At 35.7% G+C, this 11,987-nt stretch overlaps 1 protein-coding gene across 2 annotated transcripts in view; it reads right to left on the reverse strand.

The window, feature by feature from the left end:
* LOC128987784 (tRNA (uracil-5-)-methyltransferase homolog B-like) overlaps positions 1–11,445 on the reverse strand; it is a 114,507-nt gene extending 103,062 nt beyond the window's left edge. For both annotated transcript variants that reach the window (XM_054408803.1, XM_054408804.1), the window contains exon 1: positions 11,309–11,445. The gene's annotated coding sequence lies outside the window, so the exon portion shown is untranslated. The remainder of the gene's footprint in view (positions 1–11,308) is intronic.
* Between the last annotated feature and the right edge of the window lie 542 nt (positions 11,446–11,987).

An 11,987-nucleotide genomic window follows, 5' to 3' on the forward strand; every position in this document is an offset into this window, starting at 1 on the left:
AGACAATAGACAAAATCTTTATTGAAATATTCCTAGGGAACATTCATGCGTCAGGTACATAAAATGTACAGTATGTACGTAAAGTATTACAGTAATTTGCAATTACAATTAGAATTTTTTTCTTCTTTTTTTTCTTCTTTTTTTCATGGTAGCTTATTGTTTAAGAATTCATCCTCAGAGTAGAACGGCCGGTCCAAAAGCCATGTTGTCAGGTGCTTCTTGAGCAGATTGGGTTGTTCTCTCTTGAGGTGCTCTGGTAGGTTGTTAAAGTACAGAGCACCTTTGTAGGATGGTTTCTTCTCGTACAGACTCAGATGGTGTTGTGGGAGGGAAAAATTGGCGGCATGTCGTGTGTTGTGCTGGTGTATGTCTCTGTGTCTTGGCTGGGCTGTTTTAGTGGTGTGGATAATGACTTCTCTTATGTAGAGTGAAATTGATGTGAGAATTTTAAGGTTCTTGAAGGCTTCTCGGCAACTGTCTCTGTAGTTCAGGTCGGCAAGGCATCTAATTGCTCTTTTTTGCTTTAGGAGTACTCTTTCCATGTTGCCTTTTGATGTTCCACCCCAAGTCGCAATGCCATATCTGAGGTGGGACTCGAATAGAGCAAAATATGCAACTTTGGCTACTTCTGGGCTGCAAGCTTGCTTGATCCTACGTATAAAGTAGAGACTTGAACTTAGCTTTTTGCAGAGCTGGTCTATGTGGGGTTTCCATGATAGCTTGGAGTCAATTATGATGCCTAGGTATTTTGTGTTTGTAGTCCCGGTATTGTAATGTCTGTGTTGTTGCGTTTAGTGGTGAAAGTCATTTGAACGGTTTTGCTTTCGTTTAGAACTAGGTCGTTGGAGGTACAGTATTGCTTTGTTCTCTGGAGTTGTGTGTTGGTTTTCTCTTCCAGATTTTCCATTGTTTTGTCCGCAAATGTGAGAACCGTGTCATCTGCGTACATGGTGGTGTGTCCATCTTCCCCAATCCAACTAGGTAGGTCATTCGTGAGAAGGAGGAAGAGGACTGGGCCAAGTACTGATCCTTGGGGTACTCCTCTTTGCACGTCTACAGCTTTGGATTGGGCCTTATACTTTGTGTTGTTCTTTATGTAGGCTATTTCCACAAGCTGTTTCCGGTTACTAATGTAGCTTTTAAACCATTCTGCTGCTCTTCCTCTCACACCTAGTATTTCCAGCTTGAGTAGAAGAAGTTCGTGGTTTAGGCAGTCGAAAGCTTTACTAAAATCTAGGAAGAGGCTTGTTGAAGTGCTGCCTTCTTCTAGTTGGTCTAGTATGTGCTCCGTCAGTTGTATTAAGGCTGTGGCTGTCGATCTGCCTTTGATAAATCCATGCTGTTGACTATTGAGAAGGTTGTGTTCTTGAAGATGGTTTAGGAGTTGGGCTAGTACTATCTTTTCGATTATTTTTGAAAACGTTGATATTAGGGAGATTGGCCTGTAGCTGTTTCTTTCTATCGTTGGTCCATTTTTGTATTTTGGGTAGACTAGCTATTTTTAATTTATCTGGGAATTTTCCTTGTGAGAGTGATTTATTTATAAGGTCTGTCAGGGGTATTATTATTTCATTTTTACAGTTTTTTAGAAGTTTAGCTGATACCTCATCAGTTCCGGATGAATTTTTCATCTTTAGAGATTGAATGGCCTTTTGCACTTCTTCTTGTGTGACCCGTCTGAACTGGAGTGTGTGATGTGTTGCTGGTAAGTGGTCTGTTTAAGGCATTGGTTCAAGAGTTATTGTTATTTTGGAGTGTTCGGTCGGCTATTGATGAGAAAAAATCATTAAAACAGTTTCAAACTTCTATTGGGTCGTCTATTGTTTTATTGTTGACTTGAAGATGGATTTGGTTTTCAGTATTTGATCTTGCTTCCCTTTCTCGGTTTATTGTTTGCCACAGTGCTTTAGACTTGTTTTCAGCCTGGTTTATGTGGGCTGTGTTGTTTTCTTTCCGAAGCATTTTCAAATGCTGGTCGTACTCCTTTTTTTTAATAGTTGTTCTGGCTTTGGGGTCAGTCCATATCAAATCAACACACTTTCAACATATTATTTACCTTGCCATCTTAGATTTTGATGAAATTTGGTACATAGGTTACCTTTATGAAAACTTAAAAAAATACCAAATTTCAGATCAATATCTCAAACAGTTTCCAAAATACGGCCATTTAAAGTTTTCAAAAAACGGTCAAAATCGCGCTGCGGTAAAACTTCTAAATAGTCATAACTTGTCTCCTGTAAAGGTGTAATTTTTTAGCTCTTTTTATGCCCTTTCTAATGATATACAACACATAATAGGTTATGACAACAAAATTTTTTTCAAATTCAAAAATAAATTTTTAAAATCAAATATTTTGAAAAACGTATATTTGATTATTTTCTAAAAAATATATAAAGTTGTTCATGTTATCAGTAATGTGTACACCAAGTTTGGTTATGGGATTGCAATGGGTTCATGGTTAAAATAATTCAAAACCTATGGTGGTTTGTCTAGTTTTAAGTATTTTGGTTGGTAGTCACCTATATACAAGTGTTATATCTCCTAGTCTGTGATTTGATGCATATTTACTTTTGACTAATTTAAATTGTCATATGGTTTTGTTTTGTTGTTGTCATAATAGTTTTATATGAGTTGTTGAAAATAGAAGTGTGGTTTTAAAAAGTCTAGTTTTTTTCTAATTTTATCTTTATAGTTTTCATCACTTTAAGAAGGTAGGTGTGTAGTGTAAAACAACATTTGGCGACCGTGACAGGACTTGTTTTTCACCTATCTCTATGATGGAAAATCTAAAGAAAAATAGAACAGTATATAGGGCTTATTTTTCTAAAACATTGAACAAACTAAACAGTTTAGTTGAAAATGAAACCACAGACAAAATTGAAATTCAAACCACTCTAAAGCTTTTGGAGATAAAGGTTGATGAACTCCAGGTTTTGAATTCTCAGATCTTTGATTTGTTATTGAATAATGATAATGTTTCTGAAGATAAGCTGTTAGCTGAAACAATCTTAGCTGGAGAATATTTAGCTTTGTTTGAAGCTGTAAGATTAAGAGTCCAGAATTTACTACAACAAAGTAACGATGTAGTTAGTGCTCATTCTGGATCTTGCTGTAACAATGCTAGTAAGAAGAAATTTAAGCTCCCTAAAATTGAGATCAAAAAGTTTGATGGAGAATTGATCAATTGGCTACCTTTCTGGAGTCAGTTTAGCAAAATTCATAGTGACTCAGACATTGATTCAGAAGATAAGTTTCAATATTTATTGCAATCCATAGTTACCGGATCAAGAGCTTTTGATGTAGTTCAGAGTTTTCCTCCAACTGGTGCAAACTATCCAAAAGCAATTGAATGTTTGAAAGCCAGATTTGGTAAAGATGACCTATTGGTAGAGGTTTATGTCAGGGAACTCTTGAAAATTGTTTTACAAAATGCTCTAGGAGGCAAGAACACAATGAACTTACAAAGTTTATATGACAAACTTGAGTCTCGTATGCGTGCATTAGATACCTTGGGAGTTACAACAGATAAATGTTCCTCCATGTTATACCCGTTAGTTGAAAGTTGTATGCCTGAAGATCTCTTAAGGGCGTGGCAAAGAAGCCCTTTGAAAGTAGGTACAGACCCTCAGGAAAGACTCAACAATTTAATGAAGTTTATGTTGTCTGAAGTTGAAGGGGAACAGAGAATCGGTCTAGCCATGGCAGGTTTTGGGATAAGTAGCTCTGGGAAGGAGAAATCTTTTAAAAGGTCACCTCAAACTCAACCAGGTAAGATAGACATACCAACAGCTTCATGCCTCATGTCCTCTGGTAAAACTCAAAACTCTTATACAAAGTGTGTCTTTTGTGATAAGAATCATAAGAGTAGTAACTGTTTTGCTGCTCAGAAATTGCCATTGTCTCATAAGGTGTCCACTTTAAAGGAAAAGAGGTGCTGTTTCCTTTGCTTGCAGCCTGGTCACCGTATTAAGAATTGTAGAGCTCATTTGTCATGTTCTAATTGTAAAAGGAAACATTATCCTATAATGTGTCCTAGTATTCATTCCAAAGAAGTAGTGAATGAGTGTGTAAGCAAATGTGTTGATGAGGTATCTAAAGAAATGACAGTAGTGGAAGATACCGCTTTGGCCAATAAATCAAGTAGCAAAGTGAAAGTGTTTCTGCAAACAGTTAAGGCAAGATTAAGAACCCCAGGTAGTAATCAATTTGAGACTGTTCGCATTCTTTTTGATTCTGGTTCACAGCGTTCTTACATTTTAAAGGACTTGGCTGAAAAAATGAATTACGAAAGCTTAGGAGAAGAAACAATCATACACTCTCTTTTTGGTAATGTCAAATCTGGTGATGTAATTCATAACAGACATCGTGTGTTTCTAACCAGTCAAGATTACAGTTACAACTGCAACTTTGAGGTATTGAGTCAAACTACCATATGTGGGGAAATTCCACCTGTTACCGAAGGTCCCTGGATACAGGAACTTTTAGAGAAAAATGTTTCTCTGACTGACATACATGAGACCGAGCTACCAATTGGTATTTTGATTGGAGCGGATATAGCGGGTAAACTATTCACTGGAAATATGATTCAACTGAAATCTGGACTAGTGGCTATGGAAACTCTTCTGGGATGGACACTGATGGGTAAGGCTATAATTAGTTGTAGTACAGGTTCAACTACACTCTCCACTGTTGTAACATCAATGTTTATTAATGATGCTGACATATCGGAACTGTGGGGATTAGACACTATAGGCATTACTGATACAAGTGAATCAGTTTCCAAAGAGCAAAAGGCTTTGGCAGTTAAAAAGCATTTTATAAAAACTACCACTATAAATGAAGAAGGTCGATATGAAGTAAGTTTGCCCTGGGTTGATTGTCATCCTCCTTTGCCTAGTAACAGAGAGTTAGCCGAAAAGAGGTTATCAACAGTTGTAAAGAAATTGGATGGTAACAATTTAACCGAAGACTATGACTCAGTTTTTAAACAGTGGTTAAGTGATGGCATCATTGAAGCTGTACCTTCTGACGATTTGAACAACAACTTTCACTACCTGCCACATAGACCTGTATTGAAGGAGAGTAGTATTACCACACGAATTCGTCCAGTGTTTGATGCATCAGCAAAGACCAAGTTTTCACCCTCATTGAACGACTGTATTGAAAATGGACCAAATTTAATTGAACTGATTCCTTCTGTTATGATGCGTTTTAGGGAAGGGAAGTTTGGAGTTATTGCTGATATAGCAAAAGCCTTCTTACAGATATCGTTAAATGTACAAGATAGAGATTTTCTTCGGTTTTTATGGTTTGACATCAATGAAAGAAGCCGAAGTATTGTTTACCGCCATAAAAGAGTTGTTTTTGGAGTGAAATGTAGTCCATTTCTTCTAGGGGCAGTAATTGATCTGCATCTTCAAAAATCTATGACTTCTCAGGAGTTTGATGATAATGTGGTAAAGAAGCTGAGTAAAAGTTTTTACGTGGACAATGTTTCGACCAGTGTAGATACTTATGAGGAACTAAAACACTTTGTTGAAGAATCGAAACAAGTTATGGCTGCCGCTAAGTTTGATTTAAGAGGATGGCATGCCACGAGCGTCATTGAAGAAGGAGATAACAAGTTCGTCACTAATGTTTTGGGAGTTCAATGGAACTATATTGAGGACGTTCTGTTTTTTAACCTGACGAACTGTATTAAAGATTTGGACGTGTCTCGAATCACAAAGGGAGACATTTTATACATATCTCACAAGATCTTTGATCCAATTGGTATCCTTTGCCCTGTTACTTTGTTTCCTAAACTTCTTCTGCAAAGTATGTGGGACTTGAAAATTGACTGGGACACTGAAGTAAGTTCAGACATCAGTAAACGATTCATACTGTGGTATAATGAGTTAAGCGCTCTTGAAAAAGTGAAAATACCCCGATGGATAGGTAAAATGACTATGGATTCAAATGGTTGTAGTATTCATACATTTTGCGACGCAAGTAAAGATGCCTATGCTACAGTTATTTACTTGAGAGTTGAAATTGAAGATGAAGTAAGAGTCCAATTATTGTCTGCAAAATCAAGAGTTGCTCCTCTGAATAAAACTACGATTCCAAGGTTGGAATTATTAGCCGCCACGGTGGGAGCACGTCTCACAAGCTGGACTAAAAATCAAAGTTCAAAAAAGGTTCATGTTTGAGTAGTAATACTACTCGGTGGGAGGATGTTATATCTCCTAGTCTGTGATTTGATGCATATTTACTTTTGACTAATTTAAATTGTCATATGGTTTTGTTTTGTTGTTGTCATAATAGTTTTATATGAGTTGTTGAAGATAGAAGTGTGGTTTTAAAAAGTCTAGTTTTTTTCTAATTTTATCTTTATAGTTTTCATCACTTTAAGAAGGTAGGTGTGTAGTGTAAAACAACAACAAGCATGTTATATGTAATCTATCTATATCTATAAAAGAGGAGAACTAAGTATGTATGTACCTTATGCACTCAGAAACCGCTCGACAGATTGTAATGAAAATTTCAGGCATTATTAAGCATTATTCAAGGATGGTTTGTGTGAAGTTTGGTGCAGATCTATCAAAACGGCTCCGCCCGAGAGGGTTTTAAGTGGGCCAATGTCAGACTTTTTGAACTACAATGTTTACAAATAAATATAAAAAGCTGTTACCCGGCATCTGTTTTGTAGGTTTGAATAATCACAACATACCGTATTAGTCATGATTTGAAATAGTGCCACAATGTTTCCGTAGAGTAAATATGTTAAATGTGTACATGTTAGATAATATGTTAAATATTTTAAATAGTTTATTGTGTAAAATATGTTAAATCTATTTTATATGGCCTGTTAATACATAACCAAAACCTTACTATCCGTAATCAGATGTTTTATCTTTACTTTGAAATGCTCGTTTTAAATATTTTAGAATATCTCAGGAACAGAACCTGTACATCTTAACATCTGCTCTTCGAACTGTCCAATTTAAGTTTTTACAGCTGACTTCAATTGATATATTTTGGCTACATTCTTTCAAAATGTAAACATGTAAAATTTGGAAGCCCATGGGGCTTAGCCCAAGAGAAATATGAAAATCAAATTATATAGTATTGCATTTCCATCAATTTGTGAGCTATGATTCAATTTTTAAGTCACCAGCTCATTAGGAAGTTAGTTTGAAATTGATATCAAAATTTGTACCGGACAATAAAGCGAACTAATGAAAACAAGCCTATAGGGGTAGCCCAAGAAAAATATGAAAATTAAATGATATAATATTGCATTGGCATCCATTTGTGAGCTATGTTTCAAGTTTCAAATCTCTAGCTCAACGGGAAGTTAGTTTAAAATTGATTGCAAAATTTGTACCGGACACGAAAGCGAGCTAATACTGTAAAAACAAGCCCATAAGACGTGGCCCAAGAAAAATATGAAAATTAAATAATATAATATTGCGTTGTCATCCATTTGTGACCTATGTTTCAAGTCACTAGCTCATCAGGAAGTTCGGTTAAGATTGATTGCAAAATTTGTACCGGACAAGAAAGCGAGCTAATAAAAACGTTTTAAAATTAGACAAACCACCGTTGGTTTTGAATTATTTTAACCATGAACCCATTGCAATCCCATGACCAAACTTGGTGTACACATTACTGATAACATGAACAACTTTGTATATTTTTTTAAAAATAATCAAAAATGTGTTTTTCAAAATATTTTATTTTAAAAATATATTTTTGAATTTGAAAAATATTTTGTTGTCATAACCTATTATGTGTTGTGTATCGTTAGAAAGGGCATGAAAATAGCTAAAAAATGACACCTTTCCCATGTTTCTAACTTAAACAGGAGACGAGTTATGACTATTTAGAAGTTTTACCGCAGCGCGATTTTGACAGTTTTTTGAAAACTTTAAATGGCCGTATTTTGGAAACCGTTTGAGATATTGAGTTGAAAATTTGTATTTTTTTAAGTCTTCATAAAGGTAACCTCTGTACCAAATTTCATCAAAATCTAAGATGGTGAGGTAAAATAGGTGTGTTGATTTGATATGGACTGACCCTTTGTCTTCCATAAGTCCGGTTGTTTGCTCCTTTTCTAAGGCCTTTATATATTCATTTTTAAGTCTAGCTGATTCTTGATTCCAACACTGTCTCCTTTTATGTTGTTTAACTCTTGATGTTTTAACAGGGCAGGCGTGGTTTAGTGTTGTCTGGATGATGTTGCTGAAATTGTTGTAGGCTTCATCTACGTCATGAGTTTGTATTATAGCATAGACAAAAAGAATTAAATATAGACCGTCAGCTGTGCTGCGGTTACCATAGGTTCTGGCGCACACCGCTTGGAGCACCACCGTAGTTACGGCGTATGCGCTACGTAAACTGCAGCGGTGTGCGCCGGAACCTATGGTAACCATGGCAACCGCAGCACGGCTGACAGTCTATATTTCATTCTTTTTGTCTATGATTATAGATTCCCAGTCTTGTTCTTGTAGTTGTGTCTTAAAGTTATCTATTGTTGTTCTGTTGAAGATTCGTTTATTTTCTTTGATGTTGTTGATGATCGGTTTTCTAGTGATGATTTTTGCGATTTGTGCGGTATGGTCAGATAGTCCTGATGTTATAACTGAGGTTTCTATTTGTTGATTATCAATGTTTGAGCATATCCAGTCTATTGATGTTTCTGAGTCACTTGTAATTCGAGTGGGAGGTAGCCTCAGTCTTGAGATATTGAAGGAGGTTAGGAGTTCTTCAATTTTTTCGTTTTCATTGTCATCAACTAGGTTGTTTACATTGATGTCTCCCATTATTAATATTTGCTTATCCGTAGTGAGCAAGTTGTACTTCGTACATCCAGATTTTAAACTTTCTTTTCTGATAAATCTGTTGTTACTACTTTAAATAGTATTTAATTAAATAATAATGGTTGGCTATTAATAAAAGCCACTTTAATGTTTATTTACTTAACTATCTTGCAAATGTTTATTTTAATATTTTGTAAATTAAAGAGTGTCGAACAATTTGATGTAGGAATGTATAAAACGTTATCATTTATTTGACTTCAAACTTAGCATGTGATTTGTTTACGTTGTTTTAGGTGAGTAAGTTGTTTAATTAAGATTTTGTATATTACTGTAAATAATTTTATTGCAACCAACTTCAATGTAAATACGTAGTATAAGCAAGATAGTTCATTATTTTAAACTCTTTAGAATATCATTCAAGTGTATAATGTACTTTTACACTTTTTTTTCTTTCTACGATAACATTTTGAAATGCATGTACCCGTAGTTGAATATGCTAAGTTATATTTTAAAAACTTACCAATTAATACATATTTAGAATTTAATAGCGAAAACACAGCAAAGATAACAATTTCCTGGCCCTAGACTATGTTTCAACCATTCAATTTACATTTTGAATTATTTAAATTATAAAACTAGGTACCGTATAAGTAGTGCTCCGTATGTCCATGGTAATCACTTACCCTACTTATTAAAGGTCACTGTCTGCATCAAATCATTAAGTATTTATTTATACCTCTCAGCTATTTTAACGTTGCACCTATAAAGCTATTAGACCTAATGTTACACTGTCCCTGTGGGAAACGGAGCTGTTCTAACAATTAGCTTTACGAGAACACGTTTATAAATATTAATTTCATATTTGGTATCTTTGGAAAGCTTAATTTCATTCTGCATTTAACGGAATAGGTTTTAAATAAAGGTCTTGATAATTATTGGAACGACAATTGAAACCTAAACTTGTACTATGTTCAGCGGCTGGCAGCGGAGTAGTGAGCGTAGCGCAGCGCTGTCGCGACCTGTCGTGTACTCTGTGAAATACGTCCAGTGGGGACACGCTCGCTAAATGGGGACACGGATTACGCGCAACACAGATATAACTGTGTTTACCTATATTACTTCTCTGTGGTTACATTGAAGCCCATAATTTTCCAAACAAAATGATACATAAAACAGTATACTTTAGGCCTACATTGTTTTTTCTAAGATACATTTTAATAAAACCCTGCGATTGCGCAATAACTTAAATGGGCGAACATTAAGACCAAAACTAGACACTTGGAGGGTTAAGAAGCTGTACCCAACTGGGCTAGGCCTATGCTAATATCAATTGAAACTATCGAGGTAATTCTGAGCAATTACTTGGTCAACCCCAATTTTTTTCATACTTTACTACGGTCATCAGGAGGTTCTCAGAAAGCAAGAAACATATAATTCAAGGCCCGCAAGGCCATATTACAGGTTGCCGAGCGATAAGAAGGTTCAAAGTTTAAGCGATAACAGTGGCTTGCGGGAGACGCGCGGAAGGCCAGTTGTGACAGTACCGTTATGGCTATGGCTAGTGGTCACCGACAATCCTCCCGGCGATTACTGAGTTAATTAATAACCTAACTTAACCTAACCTAACCTAACCTAACCTAACTTATTATGTTTTTTTAGTCTCAAATACATCTCTAAGGCCAATTGTAACAGTACCGTTACGTTACGTTAGGTTAGGTTAATTAATAACCTAACTTAACCTAACCTAACCTAACTTAACCTTGCGGGGCTTAAATTATATGTTTCTTGCTTTCTGAGAACCTCCTGATGACCGTAGTAAAATAAGAAAAAAATTGGGGTTGACCAAGTAATTGCTCAGAATTACCACTATCGATTCAATTAGTAAACCATCATTAGTTTTTTTTTCACTAGGCCAAGGCTATCAGCAAGTTTTGTTGGTTAGGTTAGGTTATGAGTTTCATTTTATAATAGATTTTATAACTTAGGTGGGTACAGTATCTTAACTGGGCTATGCTTAACGATTCGATTAGTAACTTAAACCTTCATGCGATTTTTTCACCATCAGCAAGTTTGGTTGGTTAGGTTAGGTTATGATAGTTTAATTTGATAATATATTTAAAAATATCGATTATTAATCAATATTTTCAATTCGATAGTTTCAATCGATATTAGCATAGCCCAGTTAAGAAACTGTACTCACTTAGGCTAGTTAAAATAGCCTATTGATTATTAATTGATAGTTTCAATCGGTAAGTTATTAGCTTAGCCCAGTTAAGAAACTGTACACCCAATTCAAGTAGGCTTTTAGCATAGGCCTAGACTGTATTGAAATTAGATATTGGGCCTAGGCTTGGTTAGGCTTATTATTAATATTAATTTTTCAATGTATTATAGGCCTAAATTACAATCCTTGTAGTTCAACCTTAGGGGGGATAAGGAGTCTCAATTATCAAGTTTGAATTACTTTGGGAATGTTGTCTGATCACAATGTTTTTTCAACTTACCTTAGGCAAGAACCGGCATTTAAATTAGTAAGATTATATAGTACCCTCTCCTCCTCAGTCTCTCTCTCTCACTTTAATTTTCAAAGAACGAAAAAACAAAATGGACGTCTGTTCCTGCTGCTGGTCTGTGCCATCCTTTTTCCTCCGATCCTCCCTGCCCGCCCCTACGACGGCGCTGAAGGGCCACCAACTATAAAAAAAATATTTTTCTTAATCTCTGAGAAAAAACTTAGAATTCTGAGTTTAAAGTCAGAATATAACAAGTGGGCGTTCCACTCTGAGATTAAAGTCAGAATTCAACTAGTGGGCGTTCCCCTCTGAGATTAAAGTCAGAATTTAACAAGTGGGCGTTCCTCTCGGTGAAAGGAGTTATAATTCTGAGATTAAAGTCAGAATTGAATTGTGGGCGTTCATCTCTGAGATTAACGTAAGAATGCGGCCACCAATGCGGCCGTGCTACTATACTCTACTGTACTCTTCTCACGGCCACCTTTAACTCCAGGGGCCCATTTCATAATAAACTACAAGTTACAACTTGTAACTTGTAATTTCCATTAGATTTGCATTGGGCGATCAGCTGATTTACTAATAATATTAGTTTGTACTTTATTATGTAATGGGCCCCAATACATGGTAGAATTGGCAACGTTGCAAGTAGAAGAACACAGTAGAATAGACA

The sequence above is a fragment of the Macrosteles quadrilineatus genome, unplaced genomic scaffold, assembly GCF_028750875.1.
Source record: "Macrosteles quadrilineatus isolate MER2022 unplaced genomic scaffold, UCM_ALF_1.0 Scaffold_2__2_contigs__length_208266976, whole genome shotgun sequence".
Taxonomy (NCBI): Eukaryota; Metazoa; Arthropoda; class Insecta; order Hemiptera; family Cicadellidae; genus Macrosteles; species Macrosteles quadrilineatus.